At 39.9% G+C, this 14,164-nt stretch overlaps 1 long non-coding RNA gene across 1 annotated transcript; it reads right to left on the bottom strand.

Annotated features, from left to right (window-relative positions):
* LOC137472474 (uncharacterized) lies at nt 1–12,823 on the bottom strand. The gene is made up of 3 exons (XR_010998203.1): nt 12,531–12,823; nt 5,685–5,816; nt 1–213 (listed from the first exon to the last, which is right to left on the bottom strand). It is a non-coding gene; the product is annotated as an uncharacterized lncRNA (long non-coding RNA).
* Between the last annotated feature and the right edge of the window lie 1,341 nt (nt 12,824–14,164).

Raw genomic sequence — 14,164 nt, forward strand, 5'->3', positions numbered from 1 at the left:
ATCACTTCCATGGGCAGTAAAATTTAAAGTACAGAGGTTTTTCTCTTATCTGCCATGTGATTCTGAAGTTGCTCATAGTTAAGCATGTGCTTTACTCAGCCTGGACTGTATCACTGCAGATTTTAGGACTGACCCCCTCTGAAGTTGGTGTTTCCACCTTCCCAAACTCTGTAGTTTTAACTTGGTGGTACCCAATGTGCAGGAGCTGCCATGCTCTGCAACATACACTTCCCAAAAGGGAAGGAATGAACTAGATCCATAAACATGCTGTTACAACAGAAGAATTAAAATGAGTGTTATTTGTTTTGAAGAGGATTTATCCTCCCCTGTGTCCACAGCAGAAGCCATTAGCTGCTGATCAAGGTAAAACACAGTAAAAGAAGTAGAAATTGACTGGTAGTTGTTTCTTTTCGTAATAGTCTGCAAAATAGCTGCAGTTCTTGACACACATCATCAGTGAGTTCCAAAACTGCAGTTTCTGTGGGCATAGGTTTATACTGTGTAAAAAACAAAATATTTTGATGCTGGTTTCAGGGATTTTCACACAAAGGGATTTCTGCATTGAAATTAGAAATGCACAAATGAAAGTGGAATGACAAGACTCCTTTCTAGCTTAATACTTACATGTAGAATTGATGGACAGATTTGTGATTGCTAATTAGAAAGGGGACAATTCCTTAGCTAAGAAGACATTTCTATTCAAGTTTATATATTTCCACATGAAAAGGGGATTAAAAAATTATTAATTTTTTTATGTCCCAGTTAGAAATCACATTTCCTAGCATCTTAATATTTCAATTTAAAAGATTTTTATGCACTGCCTGGAAAATTATTTGTATAAATGCTTTTTTCTTTATAAAATTTATTAAAAATAAGGCAGCAAGACATTCTGCTGTTGGCAAGAGGCAAATCAAATGATCATCCTCATGGTCCTTCTAATCCAGTTATGTGTTTACAGAGAAGAAAGTGTATATAGGTACCATGTGTCTCCAGCAGGATAAGGCTGCTAGAACTGGAGGGTGGTTTGTCTTTGGATTTTGGCTTTTCCTAAATTGTGGATTTTCCTGTAATGCAGGAGGGTGCTTATGAAAACAGATTTCATCCTCCTAAAAGTCTCAAGTTAGTTTGATCTTAGCTTTATGTGAAATATGAAGTTTCTGGGATTGGACAAGTGGATAAAAATTATATAGCTATTTTGGTCTGAGCCTTTAAAAAAATCTAATAATTTCATTCTGTATGTGTTAAAAATGTTACAAAGCACACATTCATTTCTTATCAGACTAAGAGAAGTGTACTCATTTAAATCTGTAATATTTCAAATGAATGACTGCTCTTCAAAAATCTGTTCATCGAAGGAGTTATTCGTTCCTTCCCAACATTATTTTTCAAGCAGTCTCCTGATAAAATGATTATATTGTTTCTCTGTTGAAATACTAACTCATTTCAACTGACCTGTCTTCTTTTTTTGTCAGAAGTGCTGTCAAACACAATCTCAGAAATTATTTTTCTTACTAGAGGAGGGAAAAATAAGAACTTTCACTGACATATGCTGATCTGAAAGCAAAGTGTCCGTGGACATTTTTAAAACAAAATTTAGAGAGGATTTATGAGTTAAACTATTCTCAGCACCATTGTTGTTTAACCTCAGATGGCAACTGAGCACCAGACAGCCACTTGCTCACTGTCCCACGGGTGGCATGGGGGGAAGAACTGTAAGAGTAAAAGTGAGAAAAGTCACAGATTCACATAAAGACAATTAAACGGGTTAGGAAAAACCTGTGTGCACAAGCAAAGCAAAATGAGGCATTCAGTCACCACTTCCCATGGGCAGGCAGGTGTTCAGTCATCCCCTGGAAGGCAGGGGCCCTACTACATCCAGTGGTGACTTGGGAAGACAAAAGTCTTCACTCCAAACATCCCCTCTTCTTCCTCCTTCTTCCCCCAGCTTTATATACAGGAATGACACCCTATGGGATGGAACATCCCTTGGGTCAGTTGGGGTCAGCTGTCCTGGCTATGTCCCCCCCAGCTCCTTGTGCACCACAACCCCTCACTGGTGGGGTGATACAAGGAGCAGAAAAGGCCTCGACACCGTGCAAGAGCCACTCAACAATAACTAAAACACCCCTGAATATGGTACATTGCATGCACCCACTAGAACTTTCATTTATGTTTTGGAACGTTCCTACATCCAGGCATTGCTTCTGTCCTGATTCTAAAATATTTTAATCCTCCTTTGCAACACATTCAGGTTACTCAAACATCAAAATTTCTGCACAGAACACAAGATTCAAAGCAATATTCCTAATACATAAAAAATTACTATGTGCTATATATATTTAGTTTTCCATCTTCATCATGATAATAATTCTTATGAAGATAATTTTGGCAATCTTGGTTGGATATCTTACAAATTCAGAAGAAGCCCTAAATGCAATGGAGTAGTGAATACAAAGACATGACCTTTGAGGAGAGATGCTAATAAGACAGTGTGTGTAAAATGTTCACTGGAGATTATTGATCATGAAAGATCATCTTAATCATAGATGAAAGAATGCCAATAGTAGTTAAATACAGAGAATGATTGGGGTAATGTGTGTGCTTATATATATATATATATATATATATATATAGCATAAATATATAAATCAAGAGGTCTGGAAATTTTGCATTAGTATGATAATTGCAGAGCAGTGGGATCAAGCACTTCCAAAAGCACCTACCATAAGAATTGCAGAATTTTGATATTGTGCTGATTCCATGTGTTTTTTTGTGCCCCTAGGGAAAAAGCAGGGCTGGGATAATAATGCCACAAAAATAAAATAAACCATCAGCAAAATGAATACACATGCCAAGATGAGGACACACGCTCGAGTTTCCAAGTCTTGTGTAAGAGTAATAAGGATGAATGTATAATACAAGGTCTGTCTGGCTGTTGTCTTGCTACAAGTCTAAGCCAGACCTGGCAAAAGGATGAAAATATTATTTGGCAAAGGCTTAAAATAACTCAAAATCTGGCTGGGCTTCAAGATGAGTTACAATGTTACATGGTGGTTTTGAAATCCCTGGGAAAGAAACATTCTGGGAAGACAATAATTTTACTTGGAAGTCCTTTTTTTTTGAAAACCAAAGTCATTTCATTCTAAAAATATTAAAAGATACATTAATAAAGAACTGAAAACTGAAGGAAGTAATTGCAGCAATTCATTTTGCAATGTTGAAATGGCACCAAGCTTTGCTCTTTTTAGTATCAGTATTGGAGAGCTGGACGGTAGCAGGGCTTTGAGAAAGGGGAGAGAGAACCTCTGCTCTAGATGGGGAACACATCAAAAGGAATAAAAGCATTAGAGGGCTTCTGACTATGCCACCAGACGGGTGCTGCTTTCTTGGAAGGGCAGGGTTGCAGTATCAGAACTATCAGCAGACAAGCTCTGTTTTGTCCTTTTCCCCCAGTGTCTCCCCCCACGCTCCCCCCCGCAGTGGGTTTAGTGTGCATGGTGGGCTGCTTTCCCTCACATGCCCTCATTAACCGCATCTTCAGCTTCTGCTTCCATCTCTCACTTAGTGTACTTGCTGTCACCAATAATATATTCCCTTTGATTCCCTTCCTCACTTTCTTGCCTCCATAGCCCTCCAGAAGAGATCAGGAAATTTGCATTTCCCTCTTACCAGTGCGAGGCTGAGGAGCAGTGAAGATAACTCCTGACACACTCAACAGGGAGCGGCATCACAGACAAGCGTTATTTGACATATACGCAGGCGTGCCCTACATAGCTCCTTCGGCAAAGCCCTGCTCCCCAGCCTGCCAGATTCCTCTTGTGATAAGAGCCATTTCAGCTCACATTTTCAAAGCCATCTCTGCACACGTCTAGCAAAATGGGAAATATCAGTGCTCCTACCCTCCACCCTTTTCCCAACCCCCAGTAGAGAAATTTACAAGGAAATGGATTTTTTTTTCAAAATAAGCATTCAGACAAAAAGTGCTGGGAATGTCAACACGTCTCCATCACACATATTATTGTATACTTTATGTCAAGAGTAGTTTCAGCCACACCTGCATTATTCTACATGAGATGCTTGTTGGGTGGAAAGCTACTCTTGAGTCTCTTTTGTGTCCTTTATTTTTTCAAGGGAAAAGAGATGGGTTTATTCCAAGATTTAATTTTAAAATGCTGTATGAGTGATTGTTTTATCGTGATACATGATTTCCTTCAGAAGGTTTTCCAGACTTCACTGTTTGTATCCAAAGGTCTCTTTGGTCAGCCAACATACAGCTAAAGCAACCAAAGCAATTAGTCACTCCAGAATTGCAGGTGTGCCTAAAATTAGGCTTGTGCTTCATATTTTTTGTGCCTAAGCTGTTGACAAGGCACAGAGCACCTCTACAGATTAAAGCCACAAATTCATTGTTCAGCCTCTAACAGCTGTTTCATTTTAGATTGTTCAGTAAAATAACAGACTTAGCCACTCTGTTTGCTGATGAATTTTTAAAATAAAAAGATTACCGGAATAATGTCATTGTAGTTCTCAAACTCACATTACTATAATGGATTTCTTGCTAGCAGAAAGGAGCAGTGAGTCACAACCGGTCTGACAATGGGGAAAACACATCCACTTTATAACAAGGGGATTAAATCTGAGGTGTGACTGTCTTGGCCATTAAAAAGGATTTTACTGTAGGTGCCACTCAGATTAAAAATACAACCTTATAAGAAAACTAAAGAAAAAAACCTGTGGTTAATACAACCTAGACTTACACACAGCTATCCAGTGCTCTAAAGGTAAAAATCTAGCTCAAACACTGTAGATGAACGCACTTGAGCTCAGTGCAAGAGTAAAATGGACTTTGATCAACACACATAGATCCCTAAAGAACGACAGAAGAGAACTTCTTTCTGACCACAAACAATTAGCAGCTGGTTGACATCCCACAGCAGGAAGACCTTTTTTAGCAGACATCCTTTTTACATTTCATTCTAATGAGTGCGACTGTGGAAATGGCATTATTATTTATGTAGGCCCCAATCCAAGACAGCACTTAATCTTATCAGCAGGAATTTTAACCCCACCATACGGCCGAGGCAAAGAGGTTAGTAGGATTAAAGAGCGATTAGTTGTTTGCAGCCGTGGTTCAAGAAAGTGTTTGTGTATGCAAAGAGTGCTTCACTCAGATCCTGGAGACCACCAGCCCAAGCTTTTTTGTTGACTTCCCCCTGGGAAGGGTGAAGGAGTAGGGAAAGCACGTGATGAAGGGGGAAGCTTCCCTGGGACACTACAGGCTCTTGGGAGCAGCTGGAGTAGAAACAGTTTAAACCAGCACTGCCCAAAGCAGCAATACACAGCAGCTACAGCAATGGCACAATAATCACTTTCTTTTCTTCTCCCTTTGCTTGCCCTGCTAAGTCCAGCTTGGCCACACGGACAGCTTTCAATGCCTTAAGAAGTTGTAGTTCATGCTACAGAGATTTTACATCTTTCTCATTGTTTGGAAGCCTTGCAGCAATGCAAAGAAATCACCAAGAAAAAAAAATGAGGCCTTTACACTTTGGATATGAAAAGTATATATTGATATTAAAAAGAAATCTGGTGGGAAACAAATGAGAAATGCAAGCAAAGCCACCCAGTACATAAATTCTCAATTAGTTTCTTCTGTGTGTCAGTATCTCCTGAAGCATATCATCTACCTGTACCTTCAGAAAGTCTCTCTGCTTTAATAGCTGTGCTTTCCAGGCTGTGTTACAGGTTTCTTCTTTTCTTCCTTGAAATTGGAATCCTTCATATCCACTGTTGTTTAATTTGCTGCATGGCTACCTTTGCTGAAGCAATATTAAAAAGGATGTATCTTTAACTCCTTATGTTTTAAAATTTTTATCCTGATAGCCTCAGTTTCTATGTGCATTTTGTAACAGTAATATTACACTTTTGCAGGACTTCTAAAGACCTTAATTTTGACCTTGGAAAATTCTTAGCCTTTTGTTTTAAAGCTTTTTTTATTCAAGAAAGAAAAAAATAGTGCAAATAGAGGGAAAGTCTTAAACAAATCATGTGTCTTGTTACTTTAGCCTTTGATACAGCTTGGCTGTACTACTTGGAGGCTTTCATCTGCTTTATGAACATTCACGGTTATTCTAGAACAGTGCTTTATTGCAACCTCCCAGCTAAGCAGCTTTTCTAGGCTGTGTGAAGGCTTTGAGGCCACCTAGAAAAATTAGCCGGGTTGTTCCAAAATGCCTTCAGTGGTGACTCAATTTGTCCCATTATCCTGAAATAGGCCAAGTGCCTTTAGTCCATCAGATCATGTTGACTCTGGGAAGAGTGGTTACAGGGAGTGGCAGAACAAACTTCAGTTTAGCTACACCATCACAAGTTAAATTACCATCATGAAACTGATATTTCCATTCACTGATCCACCCTAAAATAGATTTCTACAGCCACCTTAGTTTCTTTTCTCATCAGGGAATCTATTCTATATGTTGCCATATATATGTGTGGCATGCAGTATTTGAAAGTTTGTATTGGGTTTTATTTCTCTCAAGCAAAAGAATAATAGTAAATAACCTGTACAGTTATGTCTAGGTCAAAGCTATATCTCCTAATATAATTACAAGCCCATAAATGCCAGAGGCACACATGCAGGTCCATAACACAGCATTCATCACCACAATAACTAATTTAGGGTTTCTTGTTGATTCTGCCTTTCCCCTCCCCTAACAATACATAGAAACCTCTGTCTTTTTGTTTTCCCTATTAGATGCCTATGAAATCCATAGACCTGCTCTGGGCTGGTGCCTTCTTCATTACTGGGACACAAGTAGAAGGCCACATCTGTGGGATCCTAAGTACTCAGTGTGTATTAGTTATGGCTGATGTGACCTTAAGGCAAGCCAGGTTTTAAGCTACACGTACTGAAATATTACTTCTTGCAGAACTAATATTACTTAGACCTTAAAGAAATGGTGTATCAGTCAGGTTAGATCTCCTCACTGATAAGAAAAATCAAATCAGCCGCCAAGTTTGGTAGAGAAGTGTTCATCCTTCCCCCTACCCATCACCCAGAGATCCAATTCATAATCTTCAACTCTAAAATACATGTTATCTTGTCTTTTTGCCCAAGACTTGAATAGCATGTGCTGTTCTGTGCTCTGCAAAGGCTAAATTGCCATTTTGAAGTCATCACCTTGAGAACAGCTGAAGGTGCACAGAAGCCTTGGCACACCTTCCCATATCCTTGCAGCATTTAACAACAAATGCTCTTGACGTAGAAAGAGCTGGAGTCACGTGCTGTGATTGCTTAAAATATATAATAAGATGTGCCAGTCCTTTGACATTTCTCAAAACAACTCAGACCTGCCCAAAGCTATTATTTATTGCTTTCACACCCTATAATCCCTCCACCCTCCCTTTGCAGAGATTATAATTGTATTAAAAAAAAAAAAAACTGTTCAAAAGTCCTGTGTAAGAGGCAAGTTCAGCTCAGGTAAAAATTTGATTTAGTCTTCTAAAAGCAGGGTTTAGACTGGAATCAAAACCATAGTGTTACAAACTGTCACCTACCAAACTCCCTAATCAAGATGCACTTCGCCTACTCTGTTCACAATACAGACCAACGGCACCTGCACTACTCACCCCAACATGATCAGCCCAGCTTTGATATTTATTGCTGGTGATGTAAAAAATATGAACATCCCAAAGCATTTTTTTCTGTCTCAAACTCAATTTGCAACATGGGCTGCAAAGCTGACAAAAAACTAATATTTTCTTCCCTATGGCAAACTGATGTCCTGCTGGATTTCTGGCATTTTCTTTCCTCTATTTCAGAGAAGAATTGGAGTCTCCCATACAGATTATTTGTGTAGAGGTTTTCATCTCTGTCAGAGCCCCTTCACTTGGGTAAATTTCCCTTGAGTCCCAGCTAGAGGTCCATGGAGGAAGCTTCATCCCAAGCTGAATTATCTTCCTCATAGGGTCTTCAAAGGGACACAGGAAAGGAACCCCTTTAAGAGCCTGTATTTGAAAATTTGCATGTACACTCTCCCAAGGGCCTGTCCTAGGCGATTTTGAAAGCCATGAGTTATGCTCAAGAGGTAGCAGAGCCTTGTGAAAGGAGATGTCTGATGTTACCATAGGTGGCTATTGTGGTCCATGGAGCATGAGTTTAATCCAAACTAGAGATATGAGTTACTACAGGCTGGACTGAAGTGCCTCGGGTGATTTTGTAAGATTCTTCTATTCCCTAAGTAGCCATCTGCAAAATACATCACAGGACTAAGAGTATTTTCAGCCTTAGTCTCAAAGTTACTGAATAAAATGTATGCAGTATTACCATTCTTTTTTTTCCCCACATATTTCAGATGTCCCCCTTATTATTTTGCCAAGAACATGCTTTACTGCTAATAGATGCTATAGAAAAAACTCAGTTCTCAGATTCCTAAAAAAATAAATTTTATATTGATCAAAGCACCGCAAATATTCTAAGAAGGGTTCATTTTAAATTATGCAGCACAGTATCAACTTGGAAATTTCAAAGTGAATCATGAGATGCTTTGAAAATGCTTCAATCAACCCTCACATAGCTCAAAAATCCCTCTGTTCTGATTCTGCATAAACAACCATGCCCTGTCCTTAGTGATGCTTTGAGCACTACCAACAAGGTGCTAGCGAGGATTTTTGCATGTGTGTGTGAGAGAGAGAGTAGGGACATATCTCTTAACAAAGAATTTGACTAATCTGACAAGGTCATTTCTATATAAGCAGCCAAACATCTGTCAGCCTGTAATGACTTCTTCTGATCAATAGTGACATGGCTAGATTTGAAACTGGCAACCTGGAGGCAAAAGGCTTTGTACCCTGTTACTAATCTTCTGAGCTCTCTAGTCCCCTCCGAGGTGCTGCTGTCTAATGAATACATTCGACATTCAAAATGACAAATGGCTTCAATTAAAAAGAGGTCTCGGGGAAAACATTCCCGTGGTTGAATGGAAGACCCCACAGTATTATTCATTTATTCTTTTAGGCCACTGGAGTTAATATGTCAGTTCTATAAATTAAACGTTTCTGTGTGAATCATGAAGAAAGATGCCTGGGAGCTGCATTGCCTTGAGACACAAGCCTTTCCTCCTGTGCTCGCCAGGAGGTGGGAAGCTTAGGCTGGGATCAAGAGAGATGCACCCTTGAGAATGTCACTGGTGTCCATAGACTTGAAGCCCTGCCTCTCTTAGGACTTTGTAGTTGTTACAGGTTCTGCTTTTAAAATACAGCAAGGATTGCAGACACTGCAACAGGGAAGAAGCTGGGTGAGCTCAGTAATCATGAGGAAGAGCTCACTGTTTCCCTCATTACTGTGAAGCTGGGGGGAGGAGGTAGAAAGGCCAGCTTCTGCAAAACTGAACTTTAACAGGAACTATTACTTTTCACACCATTACCTGCAATACAAGCATGTTCTTTCAGCCTTGATTGCTGGCAACAACAAATGGAAGGCTAACACAAGGATCCAAGTGCACAATTGACTGCTTTGTGCACCCCACAGACCTTCTGACCACTTTGGTGGTGCGCTTTTCAAAGTTAAGCCTTTAATTCAGATATTCAGAGTCTGATCCTGGCGTTCCTTCTGAAGCCCGAGGTCAAGTGAAAGCTGTGCAATTCATAATGTTCCTCACAGACATGCACACCAGGCAGTCCTGAGTCCACCTGAGCTGCAGACCAGCAAGTCCAGGAGGTGAAGAAGGGACACTGTGCTAGAAGAAATCCATAAAAAACCTGCCTTGATTTAAAGCAAAATATTTTAGAAGCATCTGTGATAGGGCAATAAGAAATGCAGCAAAGTTTATTGGCTCACATAACTCGATTAAGCTTAAGCTTTGCTGCTTAAGCACTCTTGTGGGAGCTGAATGAGGACAGAGGCAGAGATGATACAGCAGCCCTGAAGCTTTTTGGCCTGAGCTCTTCACTGCTGAGCCTTACAGAGGATTTGCATGCACCCTGCAGCCCCCAAATCCCCTGAGCTAGTCAGTCTGTGATCAGCTATCTCAGCATGACTTGGAGCAGCTCCACCAATTTACATCCCACTCTTGTTTTCCAGCTGGATGCCTCAGGAGTGGCTTCACATGGCCTGTGCTGCCCTGAGCTCTGTTGTGCAAAGAGGTCCTCATCTTGCTCTCTTCTGCAGCTTCCCCTCTGAGATCCCTCTGTCAGGTCAATATTTGAGTCCCTGATGGTTTTTACCCTGTTGCCTCCACCAGAGGCAAACTGGGCATGAAGTGTGACTATGTGAGCTCTTCTAAAATGTCTCACAACTACTTCTACTGTCATGAAGGGACAAAGCAGAAGGCAGTGGGAAATTGGATGAGGAGTTTTAAAGTGGTTAGAAGCTGCTCTAGAGGATTATATTGTCTGTAAAAAAAGACTCAGAGGCAGGAAATCACACTACTGCTTTGGAACCTCTTCTATTCATGACACTGCTGTGAAAAATGAACTTTCCCTTCCTCTCCCCATACTGTTCGAAGAGTTTTCTCTGACTTAACTGAAAGGTCATCTAGGTGGTTGTGTCCAGGAATTCTAATCTGTCTTTTTTCAGGTTCAGGGGTTACCAACTCTACTTGTCTCAGCAATTTGAAAAGCCTTCAGATACTATTATCTTCAATTCAGACCAGTGAATGTTTTTGCTAATGAGCTCCAAGAAGAAAAAAATTATTGTCTCAGGAAATTATTGTCTAAGGAAATACTAAAATGGCAAAGATTATTCACTTTGTCAACTGAATAGCTAAAAAAATGCCCAACACAGCTGAACTGCTGCAGTTCTGGATCATATCTATGCTCACATCTGTAAGATTCCAGACTCTAAAAGTACCTGGTAGTACAAATGAGAACCTGATGAACTGAAATCCTCTAGACCTGATGACACCAAAAGTTCAGGAAAATCATCATCTACAGGCCTTGTTCATTAGCAGTGATGCCACTGTCAAAGAAATTATATAAGGGAGGCAGCATATATCCAAGTTGAATGCCTGCGATGACACAAAATTAGACGTTATCATAGCAGATCCTAAACACTTAGGCAGTACTGTACAGTTCTAACAAATTTGAAATTGCCTCCCTTCACTTTCACAATAAAAGCCATTGCTGCCATATCATTAAATTGCAGAAGTGGTTAGTAAAAAAAAAAAAAAAAAAAAAAAAAAAAAAAAAAAAAAAAGCAGTGAACAAATAGTAAAAGACCACTTACCATAGCCCTATCTTAAGTGGGTCTTGGGTCTGCTCTGTGGCTTGAAACTGCAGCAAAGTCAAAGCCACAATAAAATTTTCCATTAATGATTTAAGATGCAGCATGGCTGGGGAATAGCTGGTTTGGCTTTTGGCTAAATTCTGAACACATTTCTGGGCACACCATTAGTCTGATGTGCCTTATACCTACACAAATGTTCTGTGTATACACTCATGGTGATTCTACCCTCTGCCATTATCTGAATTGAGGATACACAACCCACTAAAACATCACTCTGCATTTACAGGAAGTCATTTAAATGAGACTTTCATAGGTCCATTCAGCCATCCAGTCTATTACTCCATTTAAAGTCTATTACACAAAGCATAGCAGCAGGTAAATAGAAAACTTGGCCTTAATTTTTTCTTTTGCTCTGATGATGAAGATCTGGAAATTGAAACCCATCTTAGCAAGATATCTGTGTGATAATTTATTTTAGCTTTGTAACAAATGTGAATTCTCTGGTGCTTCTCTCCTACTGTATGAAATGCTGAGGATTCTGTTCACTGATCTGTGCTTAAAGTATCTGTTACAATAAGCAGAGAAAAGAATGGAAATGAAAATTATCTATCAGCACTCTGAGAGGTGAAGTTCTCAAGAATAGCAATCACAAAAGTTATAAAAAAAGCTCCATTTTGCAAGTGTAGCTCTGAGAACATTTCCCCATCAGCTCCAGTAAATTGCAACATGGCTGGGTGTATCTATCAGTATATTAATGTCACTATTAAACACCTGAGTGAAACAGGGTGTTTGCATAATCAGAGTGAAAGAAATGAACACCAGCAGTCAAAATGCCATTCAGTGGTAAATGCCTGCGATCTCACTGGGAAGCAGCTACACAGAGCAATCTGAACTACATTTCAGAGCTGTTGGGAGCATTCAGAGGGCTTTAACCTGAAGAAGCACCAAATGTCACTACAGTTACTTACATAACAGTCCAAACTGCTTTGTAACAAGTCATTTAAAGGCTTAAGGTGGTTTAGGGATTTTCTTGATAGTTACACTAAGGTTGCCCTGGCACCTGCTTTACAGTTTGCTAATATTTTTATACAATTTTTATAAAGATTTAAAACTTTAAACAATAACCTAAATGCAAGGAAAAAAAAAAAAAAAAAAAAACCAAAACCACAAACCAAAAGCAAACAACCAGATTAAACTCCATATGATTTGTGTCAGAAATATTAAGACAAACTGCTGTGTCAGCTTCAGTATTGTAGTTTTCTACTTCATATAACTGGTATGATTTGAAGCACTAAGAGGAAAAACTCACCTTACTAGCTGGCTTGCCTTTCTTCCTGAATACATTTCTAGTGAGGATCCAAAGGGCTGACACTATGAAATGGTATGTTATTCTTATAGATGCTGCAGAAATACTAGTAGCATTAGTATTATCAAAAGAAGCATGAGGGACTTTCCTGACCCCTACATCCCATCAACATTAACCAAGCACTATTTGTAGGATCTTTATCAATTCCAAATCTGTAACTCAGCTGCACCTTAGCACCCGGGAAGGAGGATTATTGGTAGCAACTGCTGATTCATTTGATTGTTATCATGCTTGGGGGTGGCACTGCCTCCTTTTATGTCTGTCAGCACTTAACAGACAATAACAGTTAATTGTAATTGGTAACCATTACTAAACCTGTGCCAAACCCCAATTAGACTTCAGATTCCTGGCTGAAATATTAGCAGTGTGCATAAACTGCATACATTTCACTACCCCTTATTCTGCAAAGCAGCGAGGCTTTCTGCTTTTCTGGGCAGGATCAGCTGGAGGATCCTTAGTGTTCACAAGGTGTAAGGACCTAGATCTTATCCACCCTTTCTCCCTTTCTTCGTGTACTGAAAGGCTGCTCCTCAGCACCAGCCATGGCAGCTCTTAGAGGTGGCAACTTTGTAAGTGCTCTCCTTTATCACCGGCTCAGGCTTTCTTGGCTCCTCCAAGCAGAAACTTCAACCCAGTTTCCCAAGAATAAATGTCATCGTCATGAGTTATCACAACTGACATCGAGTATTTTCAGCACTCTACCAAAAAAAAAAAAAAAAAAAAAAAAAAAAAAAAAAAAAAAAAAAAAAAACCAAAAAAACCCCCACAAAAAACCTCAGGGATCTGCAGTGCAGGACTTTAAGTGAATCTGCCCGGTGCAATGACTTAAGTGTTGAAATGTCTCAATGGATGTTAGCTCAGACAGGCAGCACAATATCATCCCCCTGCTGAAAAGCAGGGTTAGCCACCATGGGAAAAATAGGGAAGAGGAGGATAATACTCCAACTCTCATGTATCATGCTGAAGGGCAGCAGCCTGTAGGAGGCATGGACAACACCTGCTGTCAGCAACCTGTGCTTGAAACACCCTGGAGTTAGAGGAGTACCTCTGCCATCACATAATTAATGTTTCCCTTCTCTCTTCCATTTGCTTACAAAATATCTTGGGAAAAACAAAGTGATGTAGCTGAAGTAGGAAATATTGCTGCTGAGGTAAGCAGGCACACAGCTGTTTCAAACAAAGAGCTGGACCAAAAGGAAATGAGAAATGTCAAGAGCAAAAATTTTAAAAACTGTTTGGACTTCAAAGTGCATAACAAGCCACCACAGGGGAATCAGTAAATGCTGTCTATCCAAATCTTCATTGTAGTTCAAGCATCAGTACCCTCGTAGATTCACAGCTCATTCAGAGGTGACTGGTTTTACTCAGTGTTTCAAAATCTCACTAGGAAAGCAGTGGTCGTGAGTGGATTCCTATCCAAAATAACAACTGAGTGACAATTGAACTGAAAGTCCATGCGGGTGGAAGCCAGATCACTGGAGATATGCCTGAACGGTCGTGCAGCCAGCTGCCAGGGTGAGGAGTGCTGCAGTCAATGTAAGATGCCAAATGACTCGTTTTCCTAGAAAACAGAGCCA

Source organism: Anomalospiza imberbis, chromosome 4 (genome assembly GCF_031753505.1).
Source record: "Anomalospiza imberbis isolate Cuckoo-Finch-1a 21T00152 chromosome 4, ASM3175350v1, whole genome shotgun sequence".
NCBI classification, from domain to species: domain Eukaryota; kingdom Metazoa; phylum Chordata; class Aves; order Passeriformes; family Viduidae; genus Anomalospiza; species Anomalospiza imberbis.